This window comes from Cupressus sempervirens, chromosome 6 (genome assembly GCF_028749045.1).
Source record: "Cupressus sempervirens isolate cs-2001-9-10 chromosome 6, ASM2874904v1, whole genome shotgun sequence".
Classification (NCBI taxonomy): Eukaryota; Viridiplantae; Streptophyta; class Pinopsida; order Cupressales; family Cupressaceae; genus Cupressus; species Cupressus sempervirens.
Window position 1 is genome coordinate 88,861,404 of NC_143123.1, and position 20,575 is coordinate 88,881,978.

The window sequence follows — 20,575 nt, forward strand, 5'->3', positions numbered from 1 at the left end:
GTTCTCAAGTACATAAATGTGTAGTGAGAATTTCTAAGAGGTACAATCCCAAGGATTCAATCCTACCAAGCTAATGAAGAAGCGTTTTAGTTTTAAAAATATAAGTAAATTTTTTTACAAAGTTTATAGCTTCTAACTCAAAATTAGTCTTTAAAGTTTCAATCATTTCCTTCAAAAGATATCCTATCTTTAAAATTTTGAAGTATTTAGTTTACATAATCTGAGATTTTTTTAATACTTGTAACTATTATTATATTGAATTAAATTAAATATTCTTCTATATGATGATATATAAATTAAGCTAAATAAATTGTTCTAAGATATATATAATTTAAAATAGTAAGAGAGAAGAAATATTATTTACAAACAATACTCATTTCATATGTACAAAGATTTTATTGTTAAATGGACTAAAATATATAATAAATAAAATAATTAATCATATTAAATTTCTTAAAAACTTATAATAAATATTGCTTTATTCAAATAAGAATATTTACTATATATAATTTTTAATATTCTTAAAATTGACTTTAAACTTAATAAATAAAGTGAAAATGCTGAAAAAAGTAGGCAGCAATCCAACAAATTATTCAAAACAAACAACAAAAGGATTTCAACGCAACAATCTTTAGTGGGTTAAAAAAATTTCAAGATACCCTTCAATAGTTCCCTCCTCCAAAGCATGCACAACAACAAACCCTACACCAAATCTCCACTATTCTGATAGGAAAAGGATTCAGACATGGTGCATAGCAAGCAATGCTCCGCCTTCAAAACCCAAACCTCCTAGAAGATATTCAATAGAAACTTCAAACCATTTTGAGGTCCTCAGCGAGTATCATGAACTGCAGCACCCCAAATCAAATCAAGCATGTCAAAATCAAAGGTTCCCCTAGCCTACTCGTTGGTTTCTCCAACCAAAAAATGAGACAAACCTGTTCATGTTATTAAGGAGAATGGTAGGAAGCTTCTGGATGCCTGTGTCTAGAAATAGTAGCCACATGTCCATCGGAGGTCAACCCGCAAAGTTAAGGACAATTTTCATTATGATGATTATTCTATCTTAGGTCTTCATTCACTCGCCCCATCATTTTTTCAACGATAAGCCTGGATAACCAAATTAGGGTTTTCAATCTTACCAAATATTCAGGCAATAGTAAGCATACTTCATCTTCACAACATACAAGGTTTCATTTCCAAAACACCATGAGCCAATCTTGTAAGATCCATCCTAGGAGGCAAGATCCCTCAATTATGTCATCTCCAAGTGGCTCGCCCTGCTCCTACGTCTCCCCCCCCCAATCGCATATCCCCTATTGCTAACCCTCTAGGTGTCAATCACTTAGCTTCCAAATCATCACCTGTTTCTCATTCTCCCAACCCTAAAGATAAGTTTGTTACCATCAATATTCAAGCCAGTGAAGAGCAATGGAAAGAATGTCAAAAAGTGGGTATATTTGTATATTGGAATGTTCCAAAATGTGAATTGATCAACCTCAGCAATTGGTTAGAAGATTATTGCAAGAATCAGGTAAGTATTTCTCACCACTCTGATAGACTAATATATTTGCACTGCAGTGATGAATTTGTTAAAAAGGACTTTCTTTATGTTTTTTATTGCTTTTTTTAAGTTTATGCGGTGAGATTTTTTGATTGGTCTCCGGACTATAAGGAAGGGATGTTAGAATTTTCTATTCCAACCTGGTTTAGCATTCAATCCCTTCCTCCAAAACTCCTTCACCTAGACATCATTAAGGAAATAGGGTTATCTCTAGATGAATTGATAGGCTTAGATTCCTCCTTTCAATTCTATAACAATATCAAGCTACTTATCCAATGCAAGGCTAATACTATGGAATCTGACAAGGTTAAAATTAAAACTAACAGAGTAATATACAGTTTAAAACTTCACAAATATGAAGACAAAATAGCAGAAACCATCAGATTAGATAATGATAATAAAATTATATTTAAAACATTGCAACTAACTGCGGACCTCAAAAGCACATTCCCTATGATGAACTTCAAAAATAAAAAAGAATAACTAAAAGCTTCTATGCAAAAGAAGGATGCACCTCATGCCCACTGAGACATCTCAAAAAATAAGGTTTAGATTTAAGAAAAGGGGATAGCAAGCACTAAAAAACCTGAAAGGGTTACTCCATTGTCAAATCCTAGACACAATCTACCCCAAGCTCTCAGAGAGAGACATAAGAAAGTGTTGGAGGAAAAGCAAGAAGATAAAATAACTAGTAGTCAGCATACATAAAAAGGAAAATAGACAGGACTAGGACTCAGGAAAGGAAAAGCAGATGATACAACTATTAGGCAAAGAAAAGGTGCAAGTCCTCTTTTAAATCCGCAAAGGACTGGTGAGAACCATAGAGCCAAAGATTTCAGTACAAATGGTAGAAATTGTCAAAAAGATATGATTATCAACATGGAAGGAAGGGACATCTCAAGGGAAACCAAGAAGAATAAGAAAAGTAGTCCTTTAATCAAAGTGGTTGAATCACTAGAGAAATTGGAGATACAACCTATCAAGGAGCCGCTGGATTTGGAAGTCAGAAGCATAGAGGAAACATAAAACATCCTTCTATTTGGCGGGGTAGAACTAGGAAAAGGGGTGACTATGGAATTAGATGAGGATATGGAATCTCCTCAGGAGTATACATTAATAAACAGGGAAGCTCCAATAACTACTAATGAAGAACCAATCAGATAGTGTTCCAAATTTTGGCAAACACCACCAGCCAAACTAGAATTAACTGCTCTCTTTGGCAGCAATAATAAGGAGAAGAGCAGTGATCAATCTAAAATAAAAAGACGACTAACACAAGATTTTCAAGATTTCTTACACAGAGACTCGTTCAACAAGGAAGAGCTGGAAAATTTGTATCTAGGCAAAGCTGAACAAGACCATCTAGAATCCTTAACTAAGGAATTAATCGAAGTCTTCAACTTTGAGAACATTGACAGGAGCAGTGAAGCACAAAAAGAGAGTTTGATTCAGAAAGTTCTAAAACTAGGAGGAGACAATTATACCTATGAGGATCTAAGAAGAGACTTATTAAAAATTGAAGGCGAAGACAAAAATGAGGAAACACTGCTAACTAGTGATGCACTTCCAGAGATTTTGCAAGACAAAGTTCCTGAGAAAATTGAGTTTAGAAGATATACATTTACAAAGGACAAAGCTAGAAATGACCACCTAAATATAGAAGAGTAGTATTATAGGAGTTGGTAAATGAAGAAATGGATGGTAAGGAAGGCAATCAATCTGAAATTGCTTTAAGGGCACAAGGGAACATAGAACAGTTGGGTATCCAAATGAATCAAGGAGGACTCAAATCCCCTAAACATGGTAAGGTCAAATCCAGAAGAGGTAGAAAATCCCTGAAGGAACTTAAAGAAGTAGATGGTCAGGCCAAAGAACAACAAAAGATTAGTCAACTATTCAATTCAGGGAAGGGGAAGATCCTTCCCAAGGAAAGATGAAGATCACCACGTGGAATGCTAGGGGCTTAAACACCCCTAGCAAGAAAAGATTACTAAAATAAAATTTAAAATCATTCAAATCTAAAATTATTCTAATCTAGGAAACTAAGTTAAATAAGGAAGAAGGTACTAAGTTAGAAAAGAAATTAGGGAGCTGGAATACTACCTTCCACGAATCTTAAGGGGCTTTTGGAGATTTAGGATTCATATGGAACCCCAAGAAAGTCACTTTAGAAATCTTAAACTCCAACAACAATTGGTTAGGTTGTAGTGTGAGAAGTACCAAATCTAACCTTTAATTTATTCTGATGAATATATATGGTCCAACCTATAATATAGACAAGAAACGATTATGGGAAGAACTCACCTTATTTATTAATTATCATAAGAATGATCTAATCCTTCTAGGAGGAGACTTTAATACTATATTAAACATCGATGAGAAAGTAGGAGGTATTCAAAGAGCCTCTCAAGCTTCTAAAGACTTCAAACATTGGTGCGATACCAATAATCTGATTGATATCCCAATTAATAATGGAAATTATACATTGAACAATAGAAGGAAGGACTTTACATATATTGCAGAGAAGCTAGACAAGTTTCTCCTCAAAAGTGTATTAAGTAAATTTAATGCTAACATCCAATGCTCAATCTTGCCAATAGCTGGATCTAATCACATTCTGGCTAGACTTTTTCTTTTGGAACCTTCCAAACCAATTAGAAACCCATTCAAGTGTGAAAAAAATGTGGTTTTTAGACTCAAACTTTCTAGAACACATTAAAGATTGGTAGAATTTAAGCAGCTTTAAAGGATAAAAAATGTATATCTTTGTCTCTAAAATGAAAATGCTGAAAGAATATATTCTTGAATGGAACAATGATCACTTCAATAATGTTCTTTAAAAAACTAGAAATTGAGGAAAGGTTGAAAGATCTTAATACATAAGTAATCAAGAAAGGTATGAACAATGACAGTTATATATTGGGAGAATAATTACTCACCAAACAAGAAAACATATTGGCTAAGGAGAAAGTTTTTTGGAGACAAAAGTCAAGAGAAAAATGGCTAGATGAAGGTGATCAGAACACTAAATTCTTCCATAACTCCACTCTCCTTAATAGAACTAAAAGTGAAATAGTTAAAATTAAAGATCATATGAGTACTATTGTTGAGGATCTGGGCAAAATATTAGAAATCTTACTCAATCACTTCAAGAATATATTAAACAATTATGACATCTCTGACATAACAACATAATCAATTTTTTTGGAAGGCATTCCTAAAGTATTATCTTCTGAGGATAATAAAATTTTAAACAAACATATCACCTTAGAAGAAGTCAAATTGATAGTATTTGACATGAACCCTACCAAATCGCTAGGTCTTGATAGTTTTCTTCTATCAGAAATGCTGGGATATCTTGGGTGAAGACCTCTGGAAAGCTATTGAAGCCTTTAGAAATGGCAGCTTGTTGTTGTCTAGGAGAAACCACACCTTTCTTACCCTGATTCCCAAGAAGGAGGACCCTAAAAATCCAGGGGATTTTAGGCCAATTGCCTTATGTAATACTATATATAAAATACTAGCTAAAATTTTAGCAAATATACTTAAAACAATTTCTTCCAAATATTATTTCTGAAGAACAAACCGAGTTTGTTCTAGGTAGGTTGATTCTAGATGGCACTCTTATTATACAAGAAACAATCCATTCAACATATAAGAATAAAAGGGAAAACATGTTTATGAAATTAGACATCCAAAAGGAATATGATATGGTGGATTAGAGATTCCTATGTAAAACCCTTGAAGCCTTTGGGTTTTCCTGCCAATGGATCAATCTTATTTATCAATGTATCTCAACCACGAAGTTCTCTGTCCTTGTAAACAGTATCCCAGAGGGCTTCTTTGAAACCTTAAGAGGGATCAGACAGGGAAACCCCCTCTCTTTGTTCCTATTTATAATTATGGCACAAGCCTTCAAGAGAGCAATCACCAATGCTTACAATAAAGGGGATATTAAGGGAATATATGTAATAGAAAACATCCCTAATATTACTCATCAACAATTTGTAGATGACACGATTCTGCCTAGTGAAAGCACTCCAAAGGAGGCTCTAAACATCAGGTTTATCCTTCAATTATATATGGCAGCCTCAAGACAAAAAGTAAATGCAGGAAAATTTGAAATTTTCTTTGTTAATACTAATCCAAAAGTAGAAAAGCAGATATGTCACATCATGGGCTTCAAGTAGGGTGAATTTCCTTGTAATTATTTGGGAATTGATCTAGAAAAAGCAAGTGAATCCAACAAGGTATGGCAAAACATTTTGGTCAAATTAGAGTCAAAGATAGGTAGGTGGAAGGATAAATGACTCACAAAGGCGGGCAAAATTACCAATATTAAATATGTCTTGTTTGCCATCCCTAGTTATCCTTTATCTTGTCTCTTGCTACCCAAGAATAGCAACACGAAGTTGCAATGAATTCTTAGAAGCTTCCTCTGGAATAACAATGATGATTCCAATAATGTTGCACTTATAAGGTGGGATAGCATTTGTAAACCTAAGGAATCTGGAGGGCTAGGCATCAAAATCCTACTTTGGTAGAATGAAGCATTTGGGGCCAAACTAATATGGCATTTCCTCATGGAAAGTAATAGTAAATGGGCTAAACTTATATATTGTAAGTATCTTAATGCAATGGACCCCTTGTCTATTTTTAGAATGAAGACTCTCCCTAAAGGATCAAAGAGCTAGAATTTTATTGCTAGATGTAGACCCCTCATTAGTAAATATCTTACGTGGGATACTAGTAAAGGAGACAAGGCCTTATTCTGGGAGGACTCATGGGATGAACTTCCTTCCATAGATAGCTTAGAGACTCCTATAGAGCTCAAAGACAAGCTAATCTCCTTATGGGGTCGCAAGGTCAACAATTATAAAGCCAAGGTAAAGGAACTTCTAGTTGGGTGTGGAAATCTTTGGACAATATAGACTTGGAACCTTCAATAAAAGAGAAATATGATAAGATCATGAAGAGTAGAAAAATCAAACAAGTAGAGAGGAACGATAAACTAGTTTGGGTAGCATCTAAAGATGGAAAGTATAGTGTGAAAAATGTATATAAAGCTCTTATTAACTCCCAAAATTGGGATGAAGTGGATCTCCTACTCAATCTATTAAGACCTGTCTTGTCTACCAAAGGTTGGGTTCTTTCTATGGTTAGCATATCAAAACAAGATCCTCACGGTAGATAGATTCTAAAAACTTGGGTATGAAGGCCCCTCTAGATGCGTGTTATGTAGATAAAACAGTGAAGATACAAACCATATCTTATTTAGATGCCCTTACACTCAACATGCTTGGGATTGGCTCAGAAATATGTTGGGCTGGTATGCCCCTTTGCCAAATTTGCTAGTGGATCTTCTTAAAGGATGGCCTACTAATATCTGTAGAGGTATTTATAGTAACATTTGGAATAATTTCCCATTTATCCTTATATGGGAGGTGTGGAAAGAGAGAAATAGAAGATTGGTCAGGGACCAAGTAATGCGACCAGAAGAGATTGTTAAGAGGATAGAAGCAAGCATAGTCGAGACACTAAATTCCTATCTTCAAAACTCCTAGAAAGAAGAAGGATCATTCTCATGCTAGGATGGCCTCATTAAGAAAATTTGGCCTAATCTTATTAACCCCCCACTCATTTATAAAAGGAAGAATAAGGAGGCTAGGGAAAATTGTAGATGGACTCCCCCTCCTAATGGATGGTCCAAATTAAATTTTGATGGTGCCTCTAGAGGTAACCCAAGTTTAGCAGGTATTGGTTGCATTATTACTAATGATTCAGGGGAGTGGATAGCTAAAAGAGCCAAATCTATCAATCCTACTACTAACAACTTAGTTGAGCTGGAAGCTCTGCAAGAAGGATTCCCAACTCTGCCAAGAACTAAAACTCTCCAATATTATCATTGAAGGAGACTCCTAGATCATTTTAAATGCCTTAAGAAGGAGAGCTACACCCAACTAGGTTTTGAACTCAAAATTAGAAGAGGTTCTTAATATTCTAGATAGGTTTGAAAATACTAAGATTCAACACATCTTTCAGGAAGGAAACATGAAGGCTGACCTATTGGTGAATGAGGTGGCTAATGACAATACCTCCTTGGTTATTAGAGATAGGTAATATCACCTTAAATTTCACTCAAGGGTTTTGTTATTATTTTCCTTTTTTTCTTATCTTCTTGTTTCCCCCACTTTAAGTACATTGTAGACTAGTACTAATTGTGCTCATATCTTTAGTTATGTCTCAACATTAATTTCTTGCCTCTGTTCTATCCCATGGGCTTAGTTGTAGGCCCCTTTCATGTGAACGCTTGTTTGGCTTTCAGTACTATCTCATCATGATTTCTTTGTTACTTATCTTCTTCAACTTGCATCATCAATTGACCTTCAGCCTCCCTCGTGATTTTTTCCTTCTAGCCTCATCAATGCATGATATAACTGCCTCTAGGTGCATCTAGATCCTTCTGTGTTTTTTCCTTCTATTTTAGCCTTGTTGTCATTTTCCTTCACTAGCATTGCAATTTTTCCTTTTGAAATGGATTCAAACATTTGTCTCTTTCATACCATGAAGGAGAGGACAATGGCTTTCCGAGGCAATGTTAAGCCAGAAAGATGGAGTAGAGTTTTGAAGCCAATTGATGACATGACTAGGATAGCAGTTAGTAGGGCTATCGAAAAAGGTTCTTTCAACTATAGTTATACATGGCAAACAAACAATGATATTATTGGGGCATTTATTGGTTGTTTGGCCAGAGCCATGGTGGAACCGTGGGCCATGATTAGGCTTTGTTGCAACATCTTTGACCCAGTATGGAAAAAGGAATTGGAAGAAGCCATTCGTAGCATTGATCATAAATGTAGGATCCCCCTTCCGAAAAAGTATATGTCATACTCACTAGGTAGTCTGAAATTGGAGGTAGCTTATCAGTGCCCTACTCTAGTCATCCACGAGAACTTGGCCTTCTACAAAGAATGGCCATGAGTGGAGGCTAGTATACAGTTCCTCCTTCGGTGGAGAGGGATTATTGAAGATGACAACAAAGAATGGCTAAGGAATTACCTTAATATTTTCAATGCCTACATCCATCCGAGGATGGCTCTGGATAGCATTGAGGCCTTGAAATTTTGCACTCCAAATGCGGAGAAGACTAGCAGGGAGAAGACTGAGTTTGAATTCCCACCTTTCTTCCAGCCAAAGAAACCTAACAACATCTCTGAGGTCATCATGGTTTATTGGAAGTAGGCTGGCTCTCATGTGTCATTTTGTGTCTCCTTTTGCCAAGTTAGGTATGGGTTACCCTGTTAGTTCCCTATTCTCTCTACAGTGGTTTGTTAGTTCTTTGTTTCTGGCTTAGTCTGGTCGTAAGGTTGTTGGTTTTAGTTTAAACGGGTTTTCGTTTGTTCTCTCTTTCTCTCCTTCCTTTTTGTATCTAGCAACTATATAGCTTGAAAGGATTTTCTGCTGGTTGCACCCTTCTGTCGGGTTCCTTTTTGTAACAAGTTTATTCTCAAGGTTTTGCTTTTTCCTGCATCTTTTTAGATTGTAAATAACGCTTATATATATATATATAGAGGGTAAATAAATTTACGATTATGGTCTCTTGATTTTGGCCCTTTCGACCTTTGTTGATGATGAGGTTTTGTTGTGTACTTTTGTTTCAATAAAAAGCTAAGATGTTTGTTTCCTTTAGTATAATGGTGGTAATGGGATCAGCTTCAAGTAATTACTAAATGAATCTTAATCTCCAATGTTTTATTATTTGCTGATAATTTAAGTTTAGCAAATCTCAGTATTTTAGTTGGAATAGTAGTCTTATCCATTTTTTGCCTACCATAAATGAAGGTTGTAGCACTGCTAGCTGGAAAAGCTTTGTTTGAGGCTGCAATCAGGATATTGATTATACTGATTCATCAATTTTTTGGATAAGTTCTCCCCAGATTTAGACAAGTTCTTTATTTCTTTCTTGAAGGAGTTTAAAATCTTTCCTAACAAGATCTGTGTTCATTGGGCTATGACCAAGATATCCTATTCGACATTGCCTTGCTTTATCTACTTTGAGGTCTTCATAGTTAAATTAAATTTAGTCTCAGTAGGTTTCAATTTTATTCGAACTTATTAATGATAGTACCATTGTTTTCTAAATTTTGTCAAGTATTAATCTAGCATGAATGATTTCTCATTTTAATTGGGTTGCAAAGTTTTGCATTATCCACTAGGGAGGTCAATTTTTTTAGTTTCCATATTAAGCGTACTAATTATATCCTCTTAGTAATCTTTTGTTTAAGCAGATCAATAAGTTTTGTGTGATACAAATAATTCAAGAAAGCAGTGATGCCTATCGATCTAATATTCTGGCTAGAGAGGTTCTCTTGGATTAGGAATTCATTAGAAGTGGTTTAATTAGAATAGATCAAAGGTAGAATATAACTGATGTTGGTGATTTTGTAATAAACTTTGAATTTTAAACTAGGGTATGCCCCTTTTATTTTTTAATAATAAAGGACTTAAGTCCCAGGCAAGATTGGAGGTATTCTTCTCCGTTCTTTCGTACCAGTGCCCGTTTGAACATAGAAACTCCTTTGTATTTATTTTCATTTAATTAATATAATCAAAGGCTTTGATCTTTTACCAATTTTAAAAATATATATTCTTAAAGAGAAACTTAAGATATCAATATTAATATTTTAAGATATTTTTTAATGTCTTTATCAATTATATGCAGAGTTTGAAAATCTAAAAATATCTATAAATTTTGGTTAATTAAACATCCCTTTAAAAATGAAATAATGTTCAATAAAATTGGAGAAGTGATAAAATTGAAAATATTAGAAAAAAATTAAAAATCTAAAGATTGTTTCATTAATAATATCATGCTTGTACACCACTTTTTTGAATATGCATTTTGATGTAATATTTCCAAATATTCAAAATCTAAATATCAATTAATAGATTAGCTATTAACCTTACAGTATTTGACAATGACTATACTTTATGTTTTTTAACCATTTGTAATATTTATTCTTGATGTGTCTCAAAAATGGATTTTTTGTATGTTTATTTGATAGGTAGAGGACACATGAGGTATGGTACCAAAATTTAGTTACCTTTCCATTATCTTAAAACTACACTTTGTTGAGAGGAAGAAGCACTGATCAAATAATGTATTAGACTACAATCGTTAAATTAGCAATGAATCATTAAGTTAGAAATGAAGACTAATGGAATCATTAAATTAGCAATGAAGACTTGGCATTGGATATTGCGGTGAACCAAAAATTGCTAAGAGAAAAATCAGAGAACAATCCAGGTGAAAGGATAGGCTAGCTTGTCACACTTAAGGAAAAAGTACAGGGTCCAGTTGATTTTTTTCATTTTAGTTTCAAAATTAGATTCTTCTCATTGTCTTTATTGGTAGGAGCGAATAGAAAATTAGATAAACGATTTTTTTCAGATTTAAAAAATATAACAAAATGACATACTATGGGAAAAACTTTAAAGAAACATTAATTTTCAAATTCTATTGGTTAAACAATAATTGATTTTGAACCTAAAAGATTCCATTAGTATTCATGCTAAAATAACATTTCTCATCTACACTTACATTTTTGAAAACTCTTTACCACTTCACATATTTCTAACGTTGTTCATCTAAAAGATTACCCAAAAAGACGCTAAATTGACCGATTCTTATCACCATAAAAAGAAAATTAGGTGCCCTCTCTCATTTGCAAGTAAATTGACGTGACAAGACATCCCAACGAACTATGCAACGAGACTCCTTTCGATATTTGAGTAAAAAACAACAAACATAATGATGGCAAGCCTTATTATGAGCTTCATAACGTTATCAAGCATTGAATTGCATGCAAGACCACATACTCTCTTCAAAGGACTTTGTCATGAAATGATTCACATTAGAAGTAAATGCACCCAATTTGTGCCCTTCCCTCCCCCAACAAACGACCAAATTCTAGTTCCCCAAGTCATTCCAGTGGCCCAAAATGATGTGTGCAAAACTTTCACCAATAATCCTTGGTATTTAGACTAACGTTAGACCGTAATGTTGGGAATAATTTTAGAATCTCACGTGATGTCCCATAAATGTTGGCTCATAATGCGCTCTTAGCCTTTTACCTCTTCCACTTGTCATGCTCCAATAGAAGCTTTAAATTGTTAGTAGCCATATAAATGACAAGTGTTTTGGTGGTCGCCCATAGGTTCTGGGCTTTGCCCGACATAAAATTTAGTTGTTGAGGTCGATGTACAATTTGCTCAATAAAATTTAAAATGATCAACCTCCGGATAAAGCAAACAAAATCACTTTCCTTTGTACGATATGATCTTTTGGACCACATAACAAGGGCATGGGCTAAACTTTTCGTTAAGCAGAATCAATATAAAACAACTTCGTATGTTTCTAGTCTGGTCCCATAGGTTGCCTTAGTTTGGTGTACGTTATTAAAATCTTCCATTTTATTTCATTTCATATGTTGTATCATTGGACCGCTCCCTATTAATTAATTCTAAAAGTATTATAAAGATATGTATCTAAAATGATAACTTTTATAAATTATTTTATGGTGCTATTTGGTGACGATGTTTTATTTACAAAATGGATAAGTATTGTTTAAAATATTGAATATTTGGGTGGTGGTTAAAAGAAATGAGGTAGGAAGAAAGTACTCAAAGTTTTGGTGGCCTTCGCTGGTTGGTAGCTCACAAGTTTTGTGCCTCGTTGGGTTGCCTTGCAGGTTTGAACCCTCCATAAAAATAAAAAAAATCAGTTAGTAAGTTTGTGTTAAGGCTTTGGTTTCTTCTCATACGTGTCTAATGTTTGAATCATGTCAACTCTACCTAATATAGTGGCTTTTGAAATGTTGCTATCATTTGAGGGGTTTAGGATAGGAGAGTGGATTCACCTTGGCTGAATTGATGATGCAAGGGAATTCAATTGAGCCAAGGTGTGAGTCACTTGGCTACCCCTGTCAATTCCCCTTTGTTAAAAAAATGAAATGAGGTAGCAATTTTTCTCCAAGACAATTCATCACATTTGTTGAAACTCATAAAAGATGCGGCTTGAATTGTACCCTAAATGAAGAGAAAACAATGTTATCACTTCATAACTATCAACCCTAAATACCAATATTATCTGTAGAATAATATTTAAAGTGAAGATCCTTTAAAAACATCATAAAATCACTTCAGAGAGAAACATTGTGCCTAAATTAGTATTTTTTGAAGAGAAGATATACGACATATAAAATAATTAAAGAGAAAAGGGAATAAAGTCTTCCCAAGAGAGAAGGAACTCCTTAAGAAAATTGGACTCTAGTTGAGACTACATAGTAGATAGTTGTCTCGAGAAGAGAAAGATCAACCCTAACCAAGTATTTGAAATGAAGATCCTAACCATTAACCTAGAATGAAATTCTAGACTAGAAGAGTAGAAGGATACTAGGCTATATATTATAACATATTGATATACCACCCTTTTTTTGGCATCAATATGTTATAATATATAGCCTAGTATCCTTCTACTCTTCTAGTCTAGAACTTCATTCTAGGTTAATGGTTAGGATCTTCATTTCGAATACTTGGTTAGGGTTAGTCTTTCTCTTCTTGAGACAACTATCTACTAAATCAAACTCATTGTCCAAGTTAATATATGAAAAAAATATGTAGAATATGGAGCACAAATTATTGTAGAGCTCATTATAAGTGATTAAAGATAGAAAAACAAAAAAGATCACATGAAAGAAATGGTTTTTGGAAGCATGTCTAGTGTAAACCATTTATAATATTTATAGGAAAAATAATAATTTTGTAAGAAATTTTGGAAAGAAGGAATATGTACAAATTTTTATATGTATTTTTGCATATCTATGAGATAACATGATATTTGTTAAATAAAAATTGAAAGTAAGTAAATATGCATGTATTATTTGTCATTAGATAGAATCATTTTTTTTTTGATAAATAAGAGACAAAAGCCCATATTATTATTTTCAAAATATGTACAATACCCTGTTCAAGTGCAAGCATAGGGGGAAAAATTGACAGGGTTGAGAAACCCCCGATGTAGCTCGAGACCAAAGTCTTGTATACGTACAAATGCCCTAAGAGGGACTTAGAAGAGATCATTCCCTCTTTTACATAAAAATTAGAGAAAACATTCCCCCATATCAAAATTCTAAAAGATGATTATGTGATTATATAATTACATGTTTGAGCAGATACAAAGAGAGAGGAGAGTTCACTAATCTTCAAGTAGGATAAATTAAACAAGAAGCTTTTATTTGGAGAAAATATAAGAGTTTATTAACTGGAAACCCTGTAGAGAAAAGGTAATTAATTCCAAACCAAGCCCAAGGGTTATTATTTAGGTCCATGCTTGATGAAACTGCAAGAATTATGAAAAGAAATATGAGCATTAACCTCCCAATCACAGTGGAAGATCCAACAAGTCAACATTTAGCAAATAATAAAAGAAGATGTACACCATTAAAGAGTAGGAATTTTAGGGAGGTCTTAGAATCCCACAAGATGAGAAATCGTGTTTCTAAGCAATAAAAATTAGCAAATTATTCATTTTAATAAGATAGACAACAAGAAATGATCATTAAAGAAATTAATCTACAAGTAATGAAAAAAGCTTAAATCAGAAGGATCCATGGATTTCTGAATATAACAAACTCCCATAGAGATATTGCTTGACTCTCCCTTAATCTAATAGGAAATGGAAGTAGGAATTGATAAGTAATTTCTAGCAGCTTCCATATATAAAAAAAGAGAATCAAAGCCAAGTTCCCCTATCCCTTGGACCAAGGACTAAGGAGGTTTCCTTGGTTGAACCCAAGCCTTGTGTAAATAATCAACCATAGTTTAAAAGACCAGGACTTACTGATCCCAAACTCAAAACATAGCACAAGGGGAAATGAAGAGCTGAAATAACAGGAAATTGCCCATCAATTGACAACATTTACCATTAGTAAATTACTTGGAGAGAATTAATATAAGAAATAAGATAATAAGTAATCTAGAGTTAAGATTTTAACACAAGATTAAATATTATACTATCAAATTCTTTTTAAACTATCAAAGGCGTAAAAAACTAAAAGATTAATCGCTAGTTAGAGCCAAAGATTTTGAAACACATCAAAAACCACATAGACGGAGTAGTTCAACTTATGATAAAAGGGGAATATGGGAAAAAAACTAGTCAGCCCTAAAGGCTTCACATAAATCTTCTATGGCAACTTGGAGGGTTCTATCTTATAGAATTTCCTCTTCCTCAAATTATATTTCCAACCAATCTTCTTCCAATGGATCAAGAAGAGAACATAGGTGAAGGAGGAAGCACAAGTTAATTTTTTAGATGTCACTCTCAGCTCAAAAGCCAACCAGGTCTTTAGTGAAGATGATTGGGTAGGTTTTGATAGACTCCCATCTGACATCAAGCATATTATAGTTCTCTACCAAAGGAATTGATAGGTCATCCCTTATATTCTGGAGAACTGTATCTAGGTTTCCAAGTAGAACATCTTCAAACAATTTGCGACACAGACTAGCGATGAGCGTATGGTTGGCATAGAAGTGGTGGGCTATTATAATGAATATGGAGATAATGTCTATATTATACAAGAATCTATTGGGACTATTTATAAATTGAGTCCCAAGACAACACATAATGACTCTCCAAATCACCCTATTCTTCACATAGATGATAATTTGCGTAATCCTCTCAATTTTAATAGGCATATCGAAAGCAATAAGGTGGGAAGGGCAAGAAATTTTAATTGGAGTATCCATGGCTAAAAGTGAAGCCACAACTTAGCTACTGCCCATAATAAATAAGGATGGGAATGTTGTCCACCCTATCAGGTAATAAATGCATTAAAGGCTTTCACCTTAGGAAGAGAAAAACTTGTGAGAAAAAAACTTACCACCCAAGAAATTAATTAAGTGGAACTGTAACAAGGTACAATAATTAAGGGATTTTTGTGTAGGGCAAAAGATATAACACAAATCCCTAGATTAAATGTAAGGGAAGTAACCCAGGTAAAATAGAATAAATAAAATAAGAGAGAGAATTTAAGATTTAAGTAAAAAGAAATAGATAAAATAAATAAAGAGAGATACTAAAGGTGGTAAAGGATGAAGGTAAATGACATATTCATTTTTTCTATCAACTCCCTCATTGGCTAGTTTGTTTGCCAAACCATTTCCTTCTTGGTAGATATGATTAATAGTTAAATTTAGGATGTTGTTGGCCAATTCAAGAGCCTCAATTAAAAGGGAAATCTAACTTCCAATTGGACATAGAATAACTTCTAAAGGCATTCACCACAATTATAGAATCCCCTTAGATTTCAACTTGGTTAAGATTAAGTTTGTTGCAAAGCCACAATCTATCAATAAGGGCTTTTAATTTTGCTTTGTTGTTAGTGGCCTTACCAATTAGTTTCATGCATTTAGCCAATAGATACCCTTTATGTTTCCTTATCAAACATCCAATCCTAGCTATTCTTGAATTACCTCTTGAGGTCCCATCAAAGTTGAGTTTGGCCCAATTATCAGCCGCAAGTGTTAAGCTGCATAGAGCTCTTCTATTTTTTCTTTCCCCTCTCCCTTTACCAGATAAGGATGGTAATTTGAGGCCAGGAAAAATATTCCTCTTTTTTTCATCCCAAGTCATCATAGATTTTGAAGTTCCATTGAGACTAAGAATCTTTCTATTAAGGGTTTCAATGATGAGAGTCTCTATTTTAAGGGTGAGTTGATTCCAAGAAATACAATAGTTTTTAAAGATCCTTTACAAGCCATGGAATATACTTTTTGAATACAACCTTGTCCAAGAAAGCATGAGTGCCAAAATTGTATTAGGAAAAGCCACCTTGAAGTTTAGTTTGTCACAGAGCAAGTACCAGACTTTTGAAGCATAAGAGCGATTGAGAAGGAGGTGGTCTATATTTTATGAGGAAGAATTACAAAAGGGACAACAAGGAGGGCCTTCAAAGCCAATTCTTCTTATTCCATTTGATGTCAAGATTTATTTTTGAAGGGCTAGCTAAGAGAAGGCTCCAAATTTTGGAAGGCATAGGGCATCCCAGCACAAGGAGTATTTTAGTTCCACCTTAGGGTGGGATTTAAGAGAGGATATATAATTATAGCCATCCTTGGTGTTGTATTCACTAGTCTTGGATCCATCCCATATGAGCATGTCCTCGAGACTTGTACAAGCAATATTTCTGTCTTTCAGGACCTGAATAAGAGCTATTTATTCTACTCAAGGGATTTGAAAGATAGAGAATGATTTCCATTTCCAAGGGAGGAATCATTATCTATTTCTACTTAATTGATTAGGAAAGGTCTTAATCTTTTCTCTGGAATAGAACTAGTTGAATGAATGTCTATAAGTTTACTTATAATTGGATAGCCATCCAAAGAATCAATCCAAAATCTTACTTGATCCCCTTTCCCAACTTTCCATGTGATCTTATTTGATATAATTAGCCTGTAAGTTAATATAAAGTTCTGTAAGTTAGAGCCTCTCAAAGGATTCTTATTTTTGAGGATATTTAAGTTATCATTAGGTTGTAAACATTTATTGAATAATGTTCTTTTTTATTTTAGGTTAGAGCATTAGATCATTTTCCAAACCAATTTAGCCCCTAGAGCCATGGCTTGATCTTTCACGTTCTTCATTCCAAAGCCCCCTTCTTGCTTAGGATGACAAACTTTATCCCAAGCTAGGAGAGAAATTTTCTTTTTATCTTATTAGCCATGCCATAAATAATCTTTTAAAATTTTATCAAGGAAATCTTTGTTTTGTGTTGGAAGCTCAAGTATCGATAATTGGTATATTGAGATGCTAAAAAGAATCGATTTGAGCATAGTAATTCTCCCACCTAGGGATAAGCATTTGCCTTTCCATGATTGAATTTTTCACTTGATCTTGTTGATGATGGCATCCCAAGTGGAAGATTTTGTCTTCCTCTATTTTAGATAAACATGTAGATACCTATAGGGTGAAGTGTCTTTCTCAATATTAAGGATTCTACTAATAACATGTTCTTAGGTTGGAGAAGTGTTAAAAAAAAAAATCTCAGATTTGGAAAGATTAATTTCTTGATCAAAGTCTAGCATATAAGAATGGAGGACACATTTTAGGGTTTTAGCTTCTCTAATACTAGCTTCCCCATATAGCATGGAATCATCAACAAATTATTGACGTGTTGTCACATCTTCCTCTTGGGAAATGTGGATACCTTTGAGAGATTGGTTATTTTTGAAGCAGCTCAAAGCTCTTGCTAAGGCTTCTGAAATAATAATGAACAATGAAGGGGAGATAGGATCCCCCTATCTTAATCCTTGAGATGGGGAGAAAAATCCTTCTAGGGAACCATTAACCAAGATTGAAAATTTGGGAGATGAGATGCATTCATAAATCAAATTTACACAATTTTTAGAGAAACCAAAGGCTATGATACATTTACAAAGGAACTACCAATCCACCTTGTCATAATATTTTCTAATGTCTAATTTGATCATCATGCTTGGCACCCTGTTATTAGTAAAAGAGTGAATTGCCTCTTATGTGATTACAATTTCATCATAGATAGATCTACTAGGGGCAAAGCTCATTTTTTCTTCATTGATTAGAGCTAGAAGGAGATTTGTTAGGTGGTTTGCCAGTGTTTTGGACAATAACTTGTATAGAGTATTGTAAAGGGCAATAGGCCAAAAATACTTGAAGCTTTTTGTTGAGTCCTTTTTTGGGATCAAAGCTAGGAAAGTATGGTTTACCTCTTTAAGGAGGTCACCTAATTTTTAAAAAAATTTCTAGGGCTTTTGTAACTTCATCTCCCATAAAGTGCCACCATTTCTTTAAAAAAACATGCAAGAAAACCATCCATCCCTAGTGATTTACCTGGGGCCATTTAATTGTGACCTCTTCCTTCGATATTTTCCACAGTAAAATTTTGTTCTGCTCCTTTGAGATGATTTTGGGAATATTGTCAAGCAAGACATTTTGATAGTTTTGGGGAGATCCTTCCAAGTTGTTTAGCATATCTTCGAAGTAAGTAACTGCCTCTACGGCAATATCAAAGGGTAATTCTACTGAGTTGTTGTTTTTGTTGTTAATTTTAGTTCTTTTATTAACAACTCTTCTTTTTTTGGTACTGTTATGAAATAATTTGGTATATTTATCACCTGTACTTAACCAAGATTCCCTTAATTGTTGTTTCCAATAGATCTCTTCTTTGGCCAAGATGTATTCTTATTTTAGTCTAAGGTCTCTTTTCTTGAGATATAGTTCAACATCCATACCTCTTTTAATAAGCTCTGAATTAATATAAGCTAGATCGGCTTTAATTTACCTTTTGGAATTAAAGATGTTACCAAATTCAATCTTATTCCATTCAATAAGGTTATGTTTAATAATTTTAATTTTTTGAACAACCTTATAAAATATGGATGCCTATATGATTGCATTGACCGACCATTGTTCTAGAGTTGGAAACAAAGAGTCATCCATAAACCACATTAGTTCAAACTTGAAAGGATTTCTAGTTGGGTTAGCTTCAGATTCTACTAATAAGAGGACCAGATAATGGTTAGAACTAGAGAAGGGAAGAGTTTTAGATAACATGGAAGTTACCTGATTAGGCATATTACCATAAATCAAGAATTTGTCTTGATTTTCTGCTATCTAGTTAAAAACTAGTCTTCTATTATTCCATGTAATGGTGTTATCCTTGGATTTAATTTCTAATAGTGCAACTTGATGCAACCAATTGTTAAAGGTTAAGATAATTTTGAGAGGCCTCCTCTTTTTTTAGTAGAGGAGGTAATAGAATTAAAATATCCTCCTACTATGCAAGGGGATTTTGAGTGTTGCAAAGCTAAGTCTAGCTCCATCCATAAATTTCTTTTGTCAGTTGTAGGGGTAGGACTGTAAATGTTGAATAAAGTAAACTACAAGTTCTGAATCTTGATATGGGTTGACAACCAATGAGAAATTATTCAGGGATGATAGATAATGGCCAACCCTCCTAAGGCCCCCAAACAAGGGCTTCTGATAATTTTTCTAAAGCCAAGTTTCTTACCAAAAAGCTTTAGTTCCTCTAGATTAATTTTGGTCTCCTGGATCATAATAATATCAAGTTTATATTGGGTTAGGAAGCACTTTAATAAACATTGTTTGTTGGGGGCATTTAGGCCCCTAACATGCCATGCAATGACCTACATCTCCTCATGGGAAGGAACTTCCCCTTCTCTACATCAAATAGAGTAGTGAGTTTGGTTTGGCCATTGGCCTCTAAGTCTAGAGACTTGAGTTCATTTAGAGATTTCCTCCCTCTTTTTTTTTATATCTTGAACCCTAGGTTCTTGAGATTGCTTAAAATCTTGAAGATTGTCCTCATATTCATTTCTCATATCTTTGTGGGTGTAGCCTTCTCCCTTGAGAGCCAAAAGTTGATTGATATTTTTTTCTTTTTCAGTCATCAAACATTCCAAAATTGCCTCCTTAGTGCACACATTGATAAGCTTTTCAGTAAGTTGAGCACAAAAGGTGTCCTTTTCCTCCCCACTCATTTAGGAACTATAAGAGGCTTTACTATCTTGGGATAGGGCATCCTCCTCCATTAAATTTGGAGAATATGGGACAACAAAACTTAAGCCCGAATAAAGAGGGATAGGGAGGCTATTTGGGGCTAGAGCCGAAATAAAATTTCCTGTCTCATCATTACATGCCTCACTAAATTTTTCTAGTGGGTTGGAGTCAACTTCCCCTGTATCAAGATTCTTCCACATATCCCTTTTATCAAAATTAGCCTGTATAGGGGCTATAATGAAATCTTCTACAGGGGAGGATCGACCATCTGAAATAATAAAACCTCCTACTTATGGATTGAAGGAGATATTCAAAGATGGATTAGAAATAAGACTACCCAAGTGTTGTAGCGATTTACCATGAAGTTGAGAGCCTTGTTGGTCTCATGATTC